The following is a 17,290-nucleotide window of genomic DNA, read 5'->3' as shown; positions in this document are numbered from 1 at the left end:
TTCGCTTCCTAAACCTTCATTTAACGATTCTGTGGTGTGAAACATTTCTCATATGCTGCTGCGGAATATTAAGCAGTCATTTAGAGGAGATCAATCGACAGGCAGATTAACATGACCACCTCTCAATCAAGGCATTAATTCACACCTCTCAGGAACACAATGAGGCATGCGTTTTTTTTAATTATTCAACTCGGGATTTTGGAACCTCTGGCAAAGAAGACTCCATTTTATTGGCTGCATTGACAAGATGGTGCTGTTATTTTTCTCCCCTTTTAAAGTTGCTCTTCCATGTGCTTTTAAATCCCTGTCAGACATGTGCGACCAAATAAACCTGTTGGACTTTAACCTGGTGTTGTGAGACTTCATACTGTGCTTACCCCACTCCAACGCCAGCATCTCCACATCATGGCTTTTAAATCCACTTTGAGCCAACGAGAGGAGTAACTCAAGTGTCGTTGCCAGTTGCTCTGGCAACAGAACTGAACCATCGTTGGAAGGAGAAGGGGCTTTGTGTTGCATTTAATGTGTATGGGAGTGAGTTTGTCCATGGAGAAGTATTTGATGCGGGGCTAGTTTTTCTGAGAAAGAAACTTGCAAACTGGAATGAGTGAAGGTGCAGGAGGAGGGTGGGGTGCCATAGAACCCCTACGCAGTGCAAAAGGAGGCCTTTCAGCCCATCAAGTCTGCACTGACCACAATCTCACCCAAGCCCTATCCCCATAACCCCACGTAATTATCTTGCTAGTCCCACGATACTAAGGGGCAAATTTAGTGTGGCCAATCCACCTAACCTGCTCATCTTTGGAGTGTGGGAGGAAACCAGAGCGCCCAGAGGAAACCTACACAGATATGAGAAGAATGTGCACAATCCACACAGACAATGACCCGAGGCCAGAATCGAACCCGGGTCCCTGGCGCTGAGAGGCAGCAGTGCTAACCACTGTGCCACCGTAACACTAAACATACTTCACGTTGTTGGACGCAGAGTGCAGCTGAAGACCGAAAGATGAGACGATAGAGCCAACATTTTGAGTATGGATTACCCTTCAGTGCTCTGACGAAGGGTCATCCAGACTTGGAGCATTAGCTCTCTTCTCTCCCACAATTGCTGTCATACCTGCTGAGATTTTTCAGCATTTTCTGTTTTTGAGTCAGAAAGATGTGCTGGTTAGGTGCATGGGCCATGCTAAATACTCCCTCTGTGTACCCAGACAGGTGCCAGACTGTGGCAACTGGGGGATTTTCACAGTAACTTCATTGTAGTGTTAATATAAGCCTACCTGTGATACTAATAAATAAATAAGACAGTGTCAGGGATTTGTCTTCTCTTGAACAGTGCACCGATACTCTAGGGGTGACCATATAGACCATAGAGTTAACTGGATCAGCACATAGATACTGCAGTCATAAGGGTAGCATAGTCGTTAGCACGGCTGCCTCTCAGTGTTAGAGTTCAATCCCAGCCTCAGGTCACTGTCTGTGTGGAGTCTGCACATTCTCCCCATGTCTGCACGGGTTTCCTCCCATACCCCAAAGCTGACTAGGTGGATTGTCCTTGCCCCTTAGTGTCAAGGGGATTAGCAGGGTAAATATTTGGGGTTGCAAGAATAGGGGCTGGGTAGGGATTGTGGCCAGTGCAGGCTCAATGGGCCAAATGGCCTCCTTCTGCTCTGTGGGGATTCCATGATTCTAAGAGCAGACCTGAGGCTGGGAATTCTGCAGTGATTAATTCACCTCCTGACTCCCCCATAGCCTGTCCACCGTCCACAAGGCACAAGTCAGGAGTGTAATGGAATACTCTTCACTTGCCTGGATGGGTGCAGCTCCAACAATAAGAAGCTCGACACCATTCAGGACAAAGCAGCCCCACTTGATTGCTACCCCTCCTATAAACATTCACTCCCTGCGCACAGCAGCAGCCATGTGTACCGTTTGCAAGATTCACCGCAGCAATTTACCAAGGTTCCACTGATAGCATGTTCTGCACCCAGGACCTCAACTACCCAGAAAGATAAGGGCAGCAGACACTTGGGAACACACCTGCCATCTGCAGGTCCCCTTCCAAGTCACACAACATCCTGTGGCGGTGTAGAGCCATTCCTTCACTGTCACCAAGTCAAAAACTGACAGCTCCCTCCCTGACAGCCCAATGGGTGTACCTACACCACCTGGAGTGCAGTTCAAGGCGTGAGCTCACCACTGCCTTCAATCCAGAGACCCAGGGTAACATTCTGGGGATCCACGTTCAAATCTCACCACAGCAGATGGTAAAATTTGAATTCAGTAAAAAACTCAAATTAATAGTCTACGTATGACCATGAAACCATTGCCAATTATTGCAAAAACCCATCTAGTTCACTAATGTCCTTTGGAGAAGGAAATCTGCCATCCTTACCCAGCCTGGCCTGTTTGTTCAGAAGGAACTCTTCAAAATGCAGCTAATAAAACAACAAAACTTACTCCAACTTTCAAACCAAAGAAAGGGTTTAGTAAAGAAACTTCATTACTTTGAACATGGAGCCTTATCCTAGGCCACTTCAATCTACCCACAATTCTACATAGTTCCCTACTTTTAGTGAATCAGTTGGTCAGCTGACTATTACATCACTCTGCGATTGGTTCCATGTTTTACTGGGTCAGCTGACCTTTACATCTTGTTCCCATTGGTCACATTACATCCGATACAATTTTATCACTGGTTACATTCTAACATGGCCTACATGTGACTCTCCAGAGCCACAGCAATGTGGTTGACTGTCAAATGCTCTCTGAAATGGAGGGCAATAAATGCCCGGCCCAGCCAGCGATGCCCACATCCTGTCAAATGAATAAATCTAAGCTAAACCAATGATGCCCACAGAATTCTATAGAGTCATGGGCCCTAAAGGTGGGTTGGAAATAGCTTTCTTTCACCCACCCGCTAATTCTTTCCCTTTCGAAAGAGAGCAAACTCCCTCGGTTGCGTGTGTCCTGAATGTGTGAGCCCAGTGGCACATGGAGGGCAAAGGGGTTGAGAGAGATCACCACCCACATGGGGGTAGTTTCAGTGGGTGGGGTAGGAGGGGCCTCCACAATTCACTGGACACAGCAACTCAAATGATGATCAACTATAATGCCCCAGAAAAGGGTCTGTGAAATGGCATGAATGCCCCAATTTGCATCTCAGATAGAATCCCTAAAGTGCAGAAAGAGGCCATTTGGCCCATCAAGTCTGCACCGACCACAATCCCAGCCAGGCCCTACCCCTATATCCCTACATATTTTACCCACTAATCCCTCTAACCTATGCATCTCAGGATACTAAGGGGCAATTTTAGCATGGCCAATCAACCTAACCCGCTCATCTTTAGACTGTGGGAGGAAACCGGAGCACCCGGAGGAAACCCACGCAGACACGAGGAGAGTGTGCAGACTCCACACAGACGGTGACCCAAGCCGGGAATCGAACCCAGGTCCCTGGAGCTGTGAAGCAGCAGTGCTAACCACTGTGCTACTGTGCCGCCCTAAAGTTTATTTATTAGTGTCACAAGTAGGGGGAGGTGATGGCCTCGTGTTATTATCATTAGACTATTAATCCAGAAACTCAGTTAATGTTCTGGGGGCCCGGATTCGAATCCCACCCACGGCAGCTGGTGGAATTTAAATCAATAAAAAATATCTGGAACTTAAGAATCTACTGGTGATCATGAAACCATTGTTGGAAAAAACCCATCTGGTTCAGTAATGTCCTTTTTGGGATGGAAATCTGCCATCTTTACCTGATCTGGTCTACATATGACTGCAGGGCCACAGCAGTGTGAATGTCTCTCAGCTGCCTTCTGAACAAGGGCAACGAGAGACGGGCAATAAATGTTGGCCAGCCAGTGACGCCAATGTCCCATGAATGACTTAAGAAAAGCAAAGTAGGCTTACATTAACACTGCAATGAAGCTACTGTGGGAAAACTGCCAGTCGCCACACCCCGCTGCCTATTTGGGTACACTGAGGTACAATTTAGCATGGCTCAATCTTTTGGATACTGGGAGGAAACAGGAGCACCTGGAGGAAACCCACACAGACCTGGGGAGAATGTGCAGACGTGCTAATTCTCAAGTTGGGAATCGAACCCAGATCCCTAGCCACTTTGCCACGGTGCTGCCATGCTACTTAGGCAGAAGAAGAACTTGCTTTAGACTGCGTGTTGTGTGGTCTGGATGCACCAAGACAGATCAGTGTCGAGGAATTCAAAAGGACTACAGCAACGCCACTTAAGCTTCAAACAAGCCTTGGGTTGGATTTACGAAATATATATTTTTTTGTTTGAGATCACAGTAATGAAATGAATGCCCGCATTGCTGCTGGAGGCACCACTGACACCCTCTGCAGTTTGCAAAAAAAAAATCAGGTTGCCCGTGAGGTTGATTACAATCATAATTACTGGAACACAGTCAAGCACATTACAACAGCAATTGGCACTGGGTGAGCTTTTTGAAAGAAAGGGAAAACAACTTCAAATTCTAACGTTATAAAGGAAAAACTCCAACACAGTTAACATGGATTGCAAACAACAGAGTCAGCGCACAGCTACACACGCGCACACACACACTGAGTGGGACCAACACAGATGACAGAACAACATCTCTGAAAAAACTACTGGGGGTTTAGCAAACTCTGGCGTATTTCCACGGAGAGAGGTGGGTGGTGAACTCGATTACCATCCCTGCGGCACAAATATGGGATTATTCTGCACTAACATCGCCCTGTTCAGCATGGGTTGATGGAGATTAGATAGGCCTGGAGCAAGGACAACATATGGACACATATAAACCCACTAGAAAGCTGGACAGAATGAGATCATGGAATGTTGAAAAGGGTGAGGTGTTTTTTTGGAGAACAGAGCATTTATTTTGTACCCAAAAATGGACACAGCAACTCAAATTAAAGCAAAAAGCTTCCTTGTACAATGCTCCATCAACATGGCTTAGCACCATAACTAAAGTTTAAAGTTTATTTATTCGTGTCACAAATAGACTTACGTTAACACTGTAAGAGGTCCCACAACGCCAGGTTAAAGTCCAACAGGTCTATTTGGAATCATAAGCTTTTGGAGCACCGTTCCTTCATCAGGTGAGTGATGAAGGAGAGATGAAGGAGCAGCACTCATGATTCCAAATAAACCCGTTAGACTTAAACTTGCTGTTGTGAGACTTCTTACTGTGCCCACCCCAGTCCAATGCCAGCATCTCCACATCATGGCTAAAGGTATGTAGAGGGACAGATAGTATTGAGGAAGCAGGAGGTCTGCAGAAGGACTTGTTCAGGTTAGGAGAGTGGGCAAAGAAGTGGCAGATAGAATACAATGTGGAAAAGTGTGAGGTTATGCACATTGGAAGGAGGAATGGAGGCATAGACTATTTTCTAAATGGGAAAATACTTAGGAAACCGGAAACACAAAGAGACTTGTGAATCATTTTTCAAGAGTCTCTTAAGGTTAATGTGCAGGTTCAGTCAGCAGTCAGGAAGGCAAATGCATTCACGTCAAGAGGGTTAGAATACAAGAGTAGGGGTCTACTTCTGAGGCTGTATAAAGCTCTGGTCGGACCCCGTTGAAGTTACAGTGGACACTTTTGGGCGGCATATCTAAGGAAGGATGTGGTGGCTTTGGAAAGGATCCAGAGGAAGTTCACAAGAATGATCCCTGGAATGAAGAGTTGTTGTATGAGGAACGGTTGAGAACTCAGGGTTTGTGCTCATTGGTGTTTAGAAGGATGAGGGGGGGATCTTATTGAAACTTACAGGATACTGCGAGGCCTGGATAGAGTGGACATGAAGAGGATGTTTCCACCGGTAGGAAAAACTAGAACCAGAGGGCACAACCTCAGGCTAAAGGGACAATCCTTTAAAACAGAGATGAGGAGGAATTTCTTCAGCCAGAGAGTGGTGAATCTGTGGATTTTTAGCCATAGAAGGCTGTGGAGAACTGATCATTGAGTGTCTTTAAGACAGAGACAGATAGGTTCTTGATTAATGAGGGGGTCAGCGGGTGGGGAAAAGGCAGGAGAACGGGGATGAGAAAAATATCAGCCATGATTGAATGGTGGAGCAGGCTCGATGGACCGAGTGACCTAATTTTGCTCCCATGTCTTATAATCCTATTAACACTACAATGAAGATACTGTGAAAATCCCCTAGTTGCTTCACTGAGGAAGAACTTAGCATGGCAATGCACCTAACCAGCACATCTTTTGGACTGTGGAGGAAACCCACGCAGACATGGGGAGAATGTGCAAACTCTGTACAGACAGTGACCCAAGCCTGGAATCGAATCCAGGTCCTTGGCGCTGTGAGGCAGCAATGCTAATCACTGTGCTGCCATGCGGCCTATACTGGGCCAGTGACACTTCTCATTTCCCATACTGCTGTTCTGAATCAGTCAGTAACCGCCCCCTCCACTATCGGCACAATCTATAGGCAGCACCGGATACTCCGACAACAACTCCCAAACGCTTCCTACAAGGTCAGGGGTTGTGCATGGCGGAGACCGCCACTGCCTGTATTTTCCCCCATCCGTGTGCTCGGTAGCGCAGTGGTTAGCACCGCTGCTTCACAGCTCCAGGGACCTGGGTTCGATTCCCAGCTTGGGTCACTGTCTGTGTGGAGTTTGCACATTCTCCTCATGTCTGCGTGGGTTTCCTCCAGGTGCTCCGGTTTCCTCCCACAGTCCAAAGACCTGCGTGTTAGGTTGATTGACCATGCTAAATTGACCATAGATGCATAGGTTAGAGAGGATTAGTGGGTAAAATATGTACAGATTGGGGGTAGGGATTGTGGTCAATGCAGACTCGATGGGCCGAAGGTCCTCTTTCTGTACTGTAGGGTTTCTATGATTCTTTCTTACGATTCCACCCAAAGCACATCCCCATCCCGACTGGGAAATGTATCACCTTTTCTCCTTCAAAGCAGGGTCAAAATCCTGGCCCTCCCTCCTTCCCAGCACTGTTAGCTCCAAGGACTCCAGTAGTTCATAACGGTGACTAACTTCATCCTTCCCATGAGAGATTAATTAAGGACAATAAATGCCGGCCTTATCAGCACTGCCCAGATCCCGAGGATGAAGGAAGTTAAATCTAATACTAAAATGAAGGAAATGTAGCAAGTAGGTTGCATAGAGCAATTGCAGATAGTAAGATAATGATCAGAACGTCTGTGATATTGGTGGGGAAGTGAAGGTTGACCAAGAGAAGAACATAAGAAGTAGGAGCAGGAGTAGGCCATCTAGCCCTTCGAGCCTGCCCCACCATTCAATAAGATCATGGCTGATCTGAAGTGGCTCAGTTCCACTTTCCCGCTTTCTCCCCATAACCCTTAATTCCCTTGCCTACCAAAAACCTATCTACCCGTGACTTAAATATATTTAGCGAGGTAGCCTCCACCACTTCAACGGGCAGAGAATTCCAGAGATTCACCACCCTTTGAATGAAGAAGTTCCTCCTCAACTCCGTTCTAAACTGCCCTCCCCTTATCTTGAGGGTGTGCCCTCTAGTCCTGCTGTCCTTTCTGAGCGGGAAGAATCTCTCTACCTCTAGAACTCCCCTATTCCTCTTCTAATAATGCCATTGAAACTTGTCTCTCTATCTGAGCGAGGAGAAGGCTTGCTTGTTTAATAACTCAGCATCGCTGACAGTGCAGCACTCCCTCGGAACTGTGCTGAAATGGCAGCCATTGTTAATCTTTTTGTTCAGGCTTGCTGGAGTTCAGGAACCGAACCCAACAACCTTTGACTCAAGAGGCTGAGCTGCTGCCGACACGAGGTCAGGACTGGAAGAACACAGGAGTTTTTGCAGGCTCCGAGATGAGCGTGCACGCATGTTCGCTGCCTCGTGGGAATGGCCACTGGAGTGAGAAGCTAGGCCCTGTGGAACCCTCGTCACCTCAGGCAGACCGGGGAGAACGCTGGAGGTAAAAACAGGTCTTTTAGTTGGCGATGTAGCGGCAATGACTCAAAGAGTTTTCGCTTAAATACTTCCCTAGACGTTAGGGACCTATATATAGGTTGGAACAACTAATTTTATCTTTGTGCAGCTAATTCAATGTCGCTGTCATGCATGAGATAACGACAGAACTTGAAGGTTTTCTCCAAGATCAATTGTCACAAACAGAACAGATCCAGCAAGAAGTTATCGTCACCAGCACAGGACACTAATAAATGCAGTGGGGGTAGAGGACGGGGAGGGGGGGTGGGGGGGACGCTGCTGAGTGTGAGGAGATCTTGGTTAAATGAGTGTGCAAACATACACTCCCACACACCACTGTGCAGTGACAAAACATCTGGACCCCTACCCGTAATGGTGTGGAGGTGCCGGCGTTGGACTGGGGTAAACACAGTAAGAAGTCTGACAACACCAGGTTTAAGTCCAACCGATTTATTTGACAGTAAACTCGCAAGCTTTCGGGGTTTGCCCCTTCACCCCCACCCGTACACAGCGAGTCAACCGTCAATGCAACCGTTACATTTACCTTCCCGCCACCGTGATCCAGCCACCTGGAAGCATGTCGATATACTGATCATCACTAACACTGCCCACAGGTCATCCCCTCTCCACGCCTCCTTTTCCCCCAAGCAGTCCGCCTGGCTCCACGTGGAATAATTTAGATTTATGTCGCACCTCAAGACATCCCAATGAGCTTGAAAGCCGGTTAAGTGCTGTCTGAAGTGCGGTCACCGGTAAACAGAACAGCCAATTTGTGCACAGCAAGATCCCACAAACAGCAACGCCAAACCTGTTTCATTTATTTACTCACCGAGGCATGAACGTTTCCCACCACTCCCAGGTACTGATAATTCCCTCATTCTAATTTTTACCTATAAGTATGGATAGGGCTTCAGCCTTCCATCTGAAGACAGCACCTTTTGCAGTGTAAAGTTTAAATTTATTCGTAAGTGTCACAAGTAGGTTTGCATTAACACGGCAATGAAGTTGCTGTGAAGATTCCCGGTGCCTGTTGGGTACACTGAGGGAGAATTTAGCACAGCCAATGCACCTCACCAGCACGTCTTTCGAACTGTGGGACATAACCCACGCAGACATGGGCAGAATTCCGCTTGGGAAGTTGGGATTCGAACCCAGATCCCTGGCACTGTGAGATGGCAGTGTTAACCACTGTGCCATGTAATGCTCCTATGGAACTGCACTGGGGTATTAGCTTAAGTCTCAGGATTGGGATTTGAACCCTTTGCCCTCTCAGCTTGGGAGTAACAGATCTTTCGAAAGAAGAGCAGCCACCTCCTATCCACATCCCACTCCCAACCCTCCCATTCCCATCCACCCCCACCCTCACCTCCCCACCCTCCCCCCCTCCACCCTCCCCCTCCATCCAGTGTCTCAACTGGTCTCCTGGCCAATGTTAGTGTCTCAACAGCACTGAACTGGCAGATGATGAGTTTGATAATTCCACTGTTTAGCAGGAGCTGGCTGTGTACAAATTGGCAGCCAGATATCTGACATTGTGCCAGCGACCAGTCTTCAAAAAAAAGTATTTAATTATCTGTAAAACCCTCTGCCGCATTCTGAAGTCATATAAAGTGTTATATAAATACAAATCTTGTCCTACCATCACCATCCAAATTCCATCATGTTTAGAACCAACTTAATTCCCATTCAATTTCATTTCTGATGCAAAAATCCCCAGTGTTGCCATTGTTTAATAGAGAGAGTTTTCTTTCAATTTCAGATCGATAGAATAACATCCCAACACCGCCCCCCCCCCCCCTTAACACGTACACATGAACGTACTAATGCAGATCATTCAGCAAATGCAAATACATGGATACGTCCACACACACAGACACACACTGGCACATCCAAAGAAGCAACACACAGCCACATGTATGCAAAGACATCCATACATTAACATATGGGAGCATGCCCATTACATACATCTCCCCACACTTAACCCATACATATTTACAGCAAGAAACATCAAGCAAACATTGGGGTACTTCACACACACACGCATATACACACACACACGCATGCACACACATGCACACACACACATGCACACACATGCATGCACGCACACACATATACACACACATATACACATACACACACACATACACGTATAAACATACACGTGTATACACACACGTATAAACATACACGTGTATACACACACACATACACACATTCACACGTACACACACATGTACACACATTCACACACATACATGTACACACGCACGAACACACACACAAACACACATGTATATACACACACAAACACACACATATATACACAATTAGTTATGCAAATGCACACATATACTTAGAGACAAAAGCAACTCACTGAATATGAAACAAAAACAGAAAATGCTAGAAAATCTCAGCAGGTCTGATAGCATCTGTGGAGAGAATAGAGCCAATGTTTAGAGTCTGAGTGACCAAGGCTTGAAAGGTTGGCTCTATTCTCTCTCCACAGATGCTGTCAGACCTGCTGAGATTTTCCAGCATTTTCTGTGTCTGTACTCGGAGAGAGCCGCCTGCACACCTGACCATCACAGAATGTATACACGGACATACATCAGGATATACATACACATGTATGGCTAACACAATTATGCACAGAGGAACATCACCTTTAGAATGACACAAACACAAATGAGGCCATTAGGCCCCCCACACTGGTACAGCCTCTTTCAATGAGTTCCAATTTCCAGCCCCTACCCCAAACTCTGCATCTTTTTCAGAATCAATTCAATCGTTTTGGAAGTTTCTGTTGAATGTGCTGCTCCGTCTCTTTCAGGCAATGCATTCCAGATCTCACTATCATCGATACAAGCACCTGAGATTCACAACTTCCTGAACACCCTCACTCACACTCGTACTCTAACTGACACACCACTCACACACACAGACAGACAAACTGACATAGTCACACTAACTGACACACACACACACACACAAAGACACACACAAATACACTGGCACACACACACAAATTGACACACATACACACACACTAACTGACACACACACACACAGACACACACACATACACTAAACTGACATACACACACACAAACACACTGACACACACGCACACAAACTGACACACACACACAGTAACTGTCACAGACTAACTGACACACACACACACACTAGCTGACACTCATTCACTAACTGATACACTAGGATGTGGTCAATCGCTCGCAGATATCCTTATGCACAGAATAATGTGTATCCCTTTCCCCTGTACAAACGTACAACAAATCACATTAATCACAAGCAAATAATCTCACAAACCCAGCTGCAGACCTCAGCACAGAACCGAGGGGAGACACAAACATCTTCACGCAAGCACACACCCACACACAAGAAACCATCCGCACACAATCTCCAGCAAACACGCATCCACCCACACACAATTCAAATGCCCATATTTAATCACACAACAATTCATCACTGAACGCGGACACACTGTCCTACAGACACACACCCACACACCTACTGCTGCCAAGCTCTGGGCACACATACACACACAAACACACTGTCAGACACACCGACACTGCTGCCAAGCTCTGGGCACACACACACACACATATTGTCACAAGCATACGCACACACACACACAGAGTCACACAAACACAGAGTCTCACACACACACACTCACACTGTCTCATACACACAGTCTCACATACAGTCTCACACATGCAGTGTCTCTCACACACACACACACACACAGTGTCACACACAAACACTGACACATACACTGACACCGCTGCCAAGCTCTGGACACACACAGTCACACACAATAACACACAGACATGAACCCACTCGCTCCACGGGCACTGACATCAAGGTTAACATAAACATGATTAAGGCCGACCTTCCGTGTGAAAAATGCAAGCTAACACTGTCGGATTTCCCCCTCCCTCTGTCCCAAAATCTAAAAGCTCCTTTGGAGCCGCGAACCTTCTTATTTTGTACTCGCACCTTTGGCAAGCTTTGATATTTCCCCGTTCAGAGAGAGACAGACAATGCAGAGAGGGCTGCCCAGGAACCCTCGCTGCCTGTTCAATCCGACAGTCAGAACCCCATGCTGTCTGATTCACAGTGTCGCTCTCTCGCTCCCCTGCTACAGTCACACCACATTTAGGGAAGCCCCTTCGCATCCCAAATCTCAGGGAGAGGGAGAAGAGGGAGGGAGAGAGACGCTTTCCTTTGTGACCTCGCAATTCCTGCAGTGTCTGTCGTTCAGTAAGAGTGGGGGTGGGGGGTGGATTGTGCATTGAGTGTTATGTATGTGTGTGTGTGGGGGGTTACTGCATTAGAGCTGATCACAGTATCTGATACCAATCAGCTGGTGAATGAATCAAGTGTGCAAGCAGACAGAACGTTGCTGGGTTATTCACTCCATTATGTCAAGTGCCACCAAGATAATTGTACACAAATCACTGAATCACACACACACTTGTTCCCAATCTCAATCAAACAGACTTATTTCCTTCTAAGGTTATTCCCCATCCAATTTCTCCCCTCCCCAGTGCACCTTCATGCTCAACCACTTCCAAGCAGTCCAAAAAACCCCAGTTAGGTTTTTTTTCCCCTCTCTGTTTCTCCTGGCAGGAGTTCAGATACTCACCGTAGCTCTGATGAAATGTTTCTGCTTTGCACAGGCTGTTGCTTAGAGCCAGAGTGTCGCTCTGCCCATATCCATCTCTCTCTCTCCCTCTCTCAGACAGTGTTGCAGTCCAGATGCTGTTACCTTCAGATCAGTCTGCAGTTTTCTCCCACACGATTTATTCGGGCCATCCTTCACATTAGACCCCACAGGTTGCAGAATTCTTCCTTCCTCTCTGTTCCTGTGTTCTCTCTCTCCTTTCCCCCCCTCTCTCTCTCTCTCTTTTCACCTTCCCCTCTTCCCTCACTGAGCAGCTAGCTGAGTGCAGCTGGATTCTTCATGACACACATGCCCACAGTGTAGTCATCAGTAACTGCAATCTGACTTCCCAGCCTCTCATTCCCAGAGCCTATAGGCATCTGAGAGCAAAGCCTGTCACACTGCCACCCCCTCACTGATTGGCTGTGTCTGTGTGTGTCCTGTGAGGATTGGAATCGAGGAGGGAGGGGACAGAGTGGGAAGAAATAGAGAGCGGGCGAGGGGGGCCCAGAGAAGGAAGGTGGGCATGTGTGAGAGCTGGGGTGAGAGGAAGGGGGGATAGGAGGTCAGAGGGAGGGAGAGAAGGTGGTGAGAGGAAGACGGAGGTGAGACAGCGTGAGGGGGAGAGAATGGGGCAGGAAAGGGGGCGAGAAGGAGTTAAGGGGGGAGAGAGAGAGGGAGGCAAGGCTAAACAGAGAGAAGGAGGGAGGTCTAGATAGGGGGAGGGAGATCTAGACAGAGGGAGAGAGGAAGGGTTGGATAGAGGGAGGGAGGAAGGGCTGGACAGAGAGAGGGAGGTCTAGACGGAGAGAGGGAGGGAGGTCTAGACAATGGGAGGAAGGGATGGCTAGATGGAGGGAGAGCTAGACAGAGGAAGGAAGGTCTGGACAGAAGGAGGGAGAGTTAGACAGAGGGAAAGAGGGAGGGCTAGACAGAGAGAGGGAAGGAGGGTTAGACAGAGGGAAAGAGGGAGGGAGGGAGAGAGGGCTAGACAGAGGGAGGAAGGGCAGAGGGTGTAAGGTGTACGAATGGAGAGGTGAGGGTGGCACAGAGCGTGGGAAGGTGAGAGATGGAAGAGGAATTACAGAGAAGGGTGGTAGAGGGAGGGAAAAAGAAGAGGGGAAGAAGGGAGGAGGTGGGGAGAGAAACGCAGTGAGAGATGACATTACAGGGGTTGGAGATAGAGGGCAGAGAGACGAGGGTTAAAGAGGGAGCAAGAAAGAGGGAGGGAGAGATAAAGAGTGGGAAGGTGCTAGGGAGGGAGTGAAGAGGGGAGAAAGAGACAGCTCTGAGAACAGAAACATAGAAGGAGGATGGTATGGTGGGTAAGAGGCATGAGGTACTGAAGGTAGGGGGAAGAGGTTGGAGGGGAGAGTGTGAGGAGGAGGGAGACAAGGGTGACAGAAAAGGAGGGAGATGAAAAGAGGAATGGGTGGGGTGGGGAAAGTATGGAGAGGGGAGAATGAGGAAGATGGAAAGAGTACAGAGAGAGAGGGGAGGGAGATTAAGAGAGAGAAAGTGTGGAGGGGTGAGTGAGGAGAGATAGATAGGAGATTGAGGGAGGGGGGCATTGAGAGAGAAGAGTGGTAGCAGAAAAGGGGCAAGGGGAGGGGAGAGAGTGTGGTGAGTTACAAGAAACAAGATACACATATATGTTTCCTACATATTATCGCAGACTGGTGGGTGAGGAGGGAGGGGTAATGGAAAAAAGAGCGAGAGGGAGAGAGGGAGGTGGAGGGTAGGAGGGGGAGAAGGATGGATGGAGGAGAATAAGGGAGAGTGTGGTGATCCTTCCGTTAAGGATCAATGTGCAGAGTAAGGGTCACATCACACAGGAAATCAATCAGGGAGCAGGTTGGGGATCACCCTGGTAAGCAGGGCTTGGTGTTCTAGAACCTTCTCAGGAGTGGCTGCAGCCATGAGGCTGCAAGCCTCTGTATGGCCTTTACCTATAAATAAATCTGTTGTTGATTCTCCCTTAACCGGTGAATAAGAATTATTATTGGCAATGAGGGTAAAAGTGAGATTTGAACTCCAAGTGTAAAGTTTCCATTGAAGTTGAGTGAAGTTGAGACAAAGAGTAATTAATTACAAATGTCTTTATTTGGATGAGTAGATTCTTTTGATCCCTCTGAGGTGGACTTGTTTGGGTACAGATCAAAAACCGCAAGGTATGTTATGAAATCAGACTATACCCTAACAATTTGCCATTTGGCATTAATGTGAGGATATGATGTTTTCTCCCCAGATGCAATTCTATAGACACACTGGGAAGCTTTTATTAAATCAAATTTTATTTAGTAACACAGCAACAAATGCATTAGCTTAACCTTTAACAGTTACACAAAACATAAACAAGGAAGATACAATTCTTAACTGCTGACCCCTCGCTATGAGTTCCAATTTAAGCAATATTCCTCTAATAGACTTCAATACAGGTCAGAAAAACACGTGCTTACGTGCTTATACTTAGATTAACAGTCCTAGAGCTTTCAGAACACATCTAGACAGAGACACATCTTGCTTCTTTCAGAACCAGGCAATAACTGCCTGTTTCAAAAATGAAAGAGAAACTGTATATCTTCCCTGCAAGCTGCATTCCTCCCTTAAGCACATAACTCTGTGCCTGTCAACCAACGTAATCAAAACTTTACCCTGAAATCCCAAGGAAAACCTAAGTAAACACAAATGCATTAGCTTAGCTTAAAACACAAGCACCCAAGCTCTAAAACGAATATTTATCTTGTACTCTCAGCTATAAATCTAAAAGATTTCAGAAACAAATCAGTGCCTTACAAACCAGATCTGAATTCTAAACATGTCCCTTACAAGAAACATGATATACATATATATTTCTTACATAGTATCACAGACTGGTCACAACACATAGAGTGTTTGGGTTGTAGCTTTCAGGACAATAAAATAGAGAAGGGGTCATAGAATCTCTACAGTGCAGAAGAGGCCATTAGACCCATCAAGGATGCACTGATAACAGTCCCACCCAGGCCCTATCCTGTAACCCATGAATTTACCCTTTTATCCCCATTTTGGTTTTTCATTTGATTTGATTTATTATCATCACATGCATTAGTATATAGTAAAAAGTATTGCTCCTTGCAAGTGATACAGAGAAAGCATACCATACATAGGGAAGGAAAAGACAGAATGCAGAATGTAGTGTTACAGTCATAGCTAGGGCATGGAGAAAGATCAACTTAATGCGAGGTGGGTCCGTTCAAAAGTCCGATGGCAGCAGGAAGAAGTTGTCTTGAGTCGGTTGAGTCGTGATCTCAGACTTTTGTATCTTTCTCCCAATGGAAGAATGCCGAAGAGAGAATGTCCGGGGTGCGTGGGGTCCTTTATTATGCTGGCTGCTTTTCCGAGGCAACGGCAAGTGTAGACAGGGTCAATGGATAGGAGGCTGGTTTGAATGATGGACTGGACTTCATTCTCGACCCTTTGTAGTTTTTTGCAGTCTTGGGCAGAGCAGGAGCCATACCAAGCTGCGAAAAACCAGAAAGAATGCTTTTTATGATGCATCTGTAAATGTTGGTGAGAGTCATAGCTGACATGCCAAATTTCCTTAGTCTCCTGAGAAAGTAGAAGTTTTGGTGGGCTTTCTTAACCATAGCGTACACATGGACAAAGCAGGACACTAAGGGAGAATTTAGCATGGCCAGTCCATCTAACCTGTACATCTTTGGAGTGTGGGAGGAAACCGGAGCACCCAAAAGAAACCCATGCAGACATGGGGAGAATGTGCAAACTCCACACAGACTGACCTGAGGCTGGAATTGAACCAGAGCCCCTGGGGCTGTGAGGCAGCAGTGCTAACCACCGTGCCACTAGTGGGGAAGAGAAAGTATTTCTGGGACCCAAGGTTACAATATGATTCACAGTCTCACAATGTCGAATATGTCTGACTCCAATCACTCAGTGAGATTGTTGAATTGGTAAAGCCACACTTGTATTCAAAACCATTGGTCATATTGCAGAGATTTAAGTTGAATTCAAGGGTGAGAGCTCCAGAAGCAACTATCATGACCTACATAACCAAGTTGATGCAAATCTTGGAGTTCTGTGACTTTGGGGGGCTTTGAATGATATACTGTGGGACAGATTAGTCTGCGGGGTGAAGAATGAGGCTATTCAATGGAAGTTACAATCAGAAGCGGATATATATTTTAAGCCTGCATTGGAAATAATATTGGCAATTGATAGCGCTGAGTTAAAAGAGTTCACGAGAGTTACACGGCGCACAAAATGCTGCCTTTCACCAGTTAGAGTGGGATCCTGCAATCAGCAGTGGCATCCAAAGCAAAGAAGTGGTGGTGAAGTGAGGAGCAAATTCAGCCACAAAATAGAGCAAGATTTAGAAGAGGAAATTATTTGGCAATGATTGAAGCAGAATGTCACAGTTATGGGGCAATCACTGCCCTGAATCCTGCAGCTATAAAGAGGCTGAATTTTTTTCTCTCTCTCTGACACAGGAAAGGCCACTTAAGACATTGATGCGAAAGCAAGTCAAGTCTTCCTAATATCAGATTAAGGGGCAGCAGGATGGCATAGTGGTTAGCACTGCTGCCTCACAGCTCCAGGGGCCTTGGTCGAATCCTGGCTTGGGTCCCTGTCTGTGTGGAATTTGCAC

The 17,290-nt window shown here is 46.7% G+C and overlaps 1 protein-coding gene across 2 annotated transcripts in view; it reads right to left on the bottom strand.

Moving 5' to 3' along the window:
* Window positions 1-12,920, bottom strand: part of LOC145356962 (leucine-rich repeat neuronal protein 1-like) — a 214,221-nt gene extending 201,301 nt beyond the window's left edge. For both annotated transcript variants that reach the window (XM_080209979.1, XM_080209981.1), the window contains exon 1: window positions 12,625-12,920. The gene's annotated coding sequence lies outside the window, so the exon portion shown is untranslated. The remainder of the gene's footprint in view (window positions 1-12,624) is intronic.
* Window positions 12,921-17,290: the final 4,370 nt, after the last annotated feature.

Source organism: Carcharhinus amblyrhynchos, chromosome 22, assembly GCF_965287045.1.
Source record: "Carcharhinus amblyrhynchos chromosome 22, sCarAmb.v2.hapA, whole genome shotgun sequence".
In the NCBI taxonomy this organism is placed as follows: Eukaryota; Metazoa; Chordata; class Chondrichthyes; order Carcharhiniformes; family Carcharhinidae; genus Carcharhinus; species Carcharhinus amblyrhynchos.
Note: the sequence above shows the minus strand (reverse complement) of the source record. Positions and strands in the feature narration are given on the sequence as shown.